Here is a 4,897-nt window from a genome sequence, read left to right on the forward strand (position 1 = left end):
ATTTTCCGGGCGAGGTATTGCGCCCTTTTCAGTGTTCAGTTTACTAGTTATCACGTCTGAGGTGTCTTCATCGTCTTCATCGATCCGTTGTAATTTCATTTCACGCGCCTTCACCGCGAGAGCCACCAGTTCAGCTTTACGTTTACTGCGTCCTTGATCACTCACCTGAATCCCTCTCTTTGTTAAAAAATCATTTAGCCAAGGAACGCTCTTCCCATCAAATCGTTCTTCCATTTTTTCTTGATTTCTACGAAATTCCAAAATGCCTACAGCGGTTTAAACAATATTTTTACCTTTCTCTCGGTACGCTATTCCCCCAAGCCTCGCTTTCGCGTCCTTATTTGTTACCAGTCTTACGCGCCTAAATATATCGGAAATGGGCTATTCTCTATTAGAAATGAGGAGGTTCAAAATCTGTGAGGCACTTCTGTCCTGGCATGTGATATGTTCACTTCCGCTGCCGTTCACGGTGGCTCGAAAACGTCGTGTTTTTAAGCTCTCCAATGGCCTCCGCACACTAGCCTATTTTTTGTCGCCCGAGTGTTCACTTGTTGGCTAGCGTGTGGTGAATTCAGGCAATTCTGCGACAAGATAAGGGCTTGTCGGATGATATCTGACAGTGCTAGATCTAAAAATGTCTTTTCGGGCCTTGTCGGCTATCGTGCGATGGACCCTTATTTTTTGTCGGGCCTTGCGCTCGCTGCAACCAATTAGAAGTGTCATAAAGAGTCACGTGAGCAACATTCTCTACTTGCACAGATTCCATAATACACCTCTTTTACCCCACCCCTACCCCCCCCCCCCCCCAAAAAAAAAAAAATTGCAAAATTGCATAGGCATTGTTTTCAATTTCTCTTGAGCAGTCCAGGATCGTTATCAATTTTGATAACCACTACCAAAACAAACCATTAGCCAATCACTGCTCAAATTCGTGTCCACGTGACATTATTGATAGGCAACTACGTGAAATTCAATATGGCGGACGACAGTGCGAAACGCGAGGCAAAGAGGAAGGAATTTTCCATGCTTACATTACAGTGAAATGCATAGAATGTGGAATGTTTAGGCAAAGTTATTTCGAGGCATTATGAATACCTAATCTAACAACTGTCCCGAGTAAAATAACACAGTAAAGGAGACGACAACAGTTAAGCTAAAATGCACAGTGTATTCTTCGATACTGGGCATGATGATTTCATCAGTAATCAGTCGGCTTCTTTTTCATGGGAAGCGAAGCTGGGGCATTCTGTATAAAATATAAATGAAACAAGAAAAGTAAATAATTTCGTTTTTGATTGCCGAATGCACAGGAAGCGATGGTCCAATGGGAAAATTACGTTTTATTTACACGTTACGACATTGACATTGCCAAAGCCGCTGAAATGACTCTCTGTATGTGTGTGCACGGCTTAAATACCAAAAACATATTACCTCGACAGCCATATCAGAATCCACGTCTCCCACTTCTGCGAACCTGTTTGCAGAAGGTCCTTGCTCTTTCACAAGTTTGAGCAAAATTTCATTGATCATCTTTCTGTTCTAAAGTAAGAAAAATGTATGATACTTTCAAATGGGGCTTTAGTATTTCTCTACAACGTACTAAACTTAAGACAGAAACACATCATTCAACCAAATTAAGTCCTCATAATAAGTCAGAACGAAATGATGAAGATGCAAGAAAACCGCATTCAATGAATTAATACACGAAAACTCCAAATCATAAAATGACCAAAACAACAATTTAAACAATGAGACATCCAGAATGAGAACTTTTCGGTGATTTAGCCAAAAAATGGAACTAAAATGAAGTAGACTCTTAGTTACCAGCCCTGTGATACTGTGTTGGTGTTTCTTACGTGTACAAAGTATTTTAAGTTGTATAATATTTATTATCTTTTGTCAATCTTTCTTTACTTGCCTCTTTATTCAATTGCATGACATCATCACAAGTGGCGGAGCAATCATCTAGGAGATGCTGTTTCCTTGGAGTGTCAGTCTTTGCTTCTTCCAATCTTTTGGGACATTTACTGTTAATGAATTTTAAAATAAGTGTGATCAAGTCACAACATTAATAAAAATGTTCAATTAAAAATTAAACCACTTAATTAAATTAAGTAGGAGTGTGCAAGTACAGATATTGTCAAATGTGTTAGTTGATTATGTCAGTCAGCCCACCCCTCCTCTTTCAGGCATTTGACTCTAGCTCAGCTTGCTATATAGCGAAGATATCAATGACGTCACCTATTAATATTAATGTGCCAACTAGAGCCTTATTGGATGCCAAAACAAAGGGTTCTTTTGTTCAGTGGTTGGCAAATTTAAATATCAAAAGAAATTTGACGTCAATGTTTGTAAACAAAAATCTTATTATAGTTATGAAAAGCAGTCCTATTAAAAAGCTGTTAATGTGAAGAATACTGGTCCACGATCTTTCATGAAAATATATTTTGTTCAATTTACATGCGAAGTTGAAAATCCATAGACTCGCCACTACAAAAATCTTCATACACAAACACGCACACACATACACATGAAATTATCACGCTCTCGTTAACACGGACACAATACTAATATTCTTCATTGTACATTGTTCTTTCCTCCTTCACCCCCTCATTCCAAAAAGCTGCCAGTCCCCTGGGCCCAAAAGACGCTGATCTGCCTACCGCTTTGGAGTTCTTACGGCATTCCACCATTGTGCACGTGTTTCCTCATTGCGAAGAATGAGGAAGGCCTGACATTTTTTACTTCCATGAGCTCTCCCTGTGGACTTAACGAGGGACAAATTCAGACTGAATATTTGGATTGTGAAAATGATACTCTGACTAATATTCCGTCGCATCGGATAAGTTTCTTCCGAGTTTTTTGTAGTTTTTTCTTTTATGAGATATGGTAGCTGACCGTAAGAAGTATAAAGTTTACTTAAAAACACCTCTAACATGCGCAGTAACGCGGGCACATTGATAAAATGGCGGATTTTCATTGGCGCCAAGCTTAATAGACCAATTCGGCCAACGCAATGTTGTACCCAATTCAAATCTCTCGGGGTTAAGGATCTTTGTATGTTGCATTTGCATGATAATGTAGCATTCATATGGAAATATTTGGAACAAAACGTTTTATTCCCAAAGGATCTGAATTGGGTACAACATTGAGTTAGCCGAATTGGTCTATCCGTCAAGGAATGGTTATTTTCTCAGTTCTGGAAGAGTACGCTGACCCCCATTTTTTATTTCATATTTTTGTAGCCTGCGTAGCAAGCGTTCCTGTTCGAGAGAATTTTCCTTAACTGGCCGCGCGAAAGTTGGGGCAAGAGACTGAGGGTAAGCTTGCAAGAAGACCCTCTATTTTTGAAAAACCCGTTCGTCCACGAACGGGGGCTTCTGATTGGTGCGACACAGTCACAATGATTGACAGGTGACACATTTTCGAGCAAAATACTACTTGTTAGTTTTAGCGTGACAAAGACAATGGCAGAAGATGTGGAAGGTTTGTAATCGTGTGTTGAAGAGCGAATCGGGTCTCGGTTTTACATTGAAAAGGGAACAAGAACTGTCAATGCGCCATCTTTTTAGCTGTGTAGATGTAATGGCCGTTTTGACAACAGGATTCGGAAAAATCTTAAGGAGGCGCTGAACAGTTTCAACTCCTCCACGTAACGCTTTTATTAGAAGGATCGGCCCTACAACGCTGTATCATGTATTAGCAATATTGTGGTACCAAATGAAACATGGATTATTGCTGAACAATATGCAGTCATAATTGTGACATAATATGTCACAGTGGCAATGGGGAAGCCCTGTAAAAACACCCTGAAAAGTAATCAGAAGGGCAAGATGAAACTTTCTGCAAAATTTAAAAGAGTTCTGTCTGGTGGATTCAGAGTTTCCTTAATTCTGTGATTTAAGGTGGCTCTGAATCCACTATAGACAGATTAACTTTGCAGAACGTTTCATCTTGCCCTTATGATTCGGTTTCAGGGTCAAGGAAATAAACTGTATTGTAGTCGTCAAATTCTCTGCTTACCTTGCCCTACATCATGAACTGAGACAAGATGAAGACAATTACATAGCTCCCCTGTTAAATCTTCTTTTATTGTGAGAAGAAAGCGGCTCCTTTGCACGGTCATGCTCTTTTTTTTTTTTTTAGTATTTTTATTTGCTATTTCATCTACGATTTCGTGATGATTTGACCAAAAACGTACTGTAGATTATCAAACTAGCGAGGAGGTTTTCCTGTATAATTTCCAGGAGATTCTAATAGTATGACCCATTTCGTCAACCACTTTACACCAAGAAATAGCCAGCAAGTCGCACTGAAATCGCCCCTAGTTAAAAATCGCAACTAAAACTTCTTGAATGGTTTCATGGTCTGCTTTGGTGGAGTTTAGCATTTAGCAACCTTACTATCCATCGAACTCTGTACGAGTTATGTTCCTAAACACGTTACACGTTCTGAAAATTGGCAGTTATTTTCGATGGTTTAAACAAATTCTTGGAATAAACATAACCATTCTTACCCGGCTGAGAAGCTGCCGTTACAAATTCAACATTAAAATCACACTGACAAATTCTGCAGTGATCGCTCAGTGTCTCCTCGGTGCCTCGGTTTGTTTTGACGGAAGTCAACATGTGTTAACAAGGTTGTCCGTGATTGGCTAATTTGTTGATAAGACGTCAGTCAGCGCATGTCAAGAAAAGGTGGGCGTTTGTCAAAAATAGGGGGTCTTCTTGTAAGCGTTCCTTCAGTCTCTTGCCCCAACTTTCGCGCGGCCAGTTTGCAGAAAATTGTTTGGGTTCTCTTCTTTAGAACAGGAACGCTTGCTACACAGGCTGCTATTTTTGTTGCGAATGGTGTCTTCGTGGAGTGGTAAAAAAAATCAGCAAACATCTATTCGCTT

The sequence above is a fragment of the Montipora capricornis genome, chromosome 6 (genome assembly GCF_036669925.1).
Source record: "Montipora capricornis isolate CH-2021 chromosome 6, ASM3666992v2, whole genome shotgun sequence".
Classification (NCBI taxonomy): domain Eukaryota; kingdom Metazoa; phylum Cnidaria; class Anthozoa; order Scleractinia; family Acroporidae; genus Montipora; species Montipora capricornis.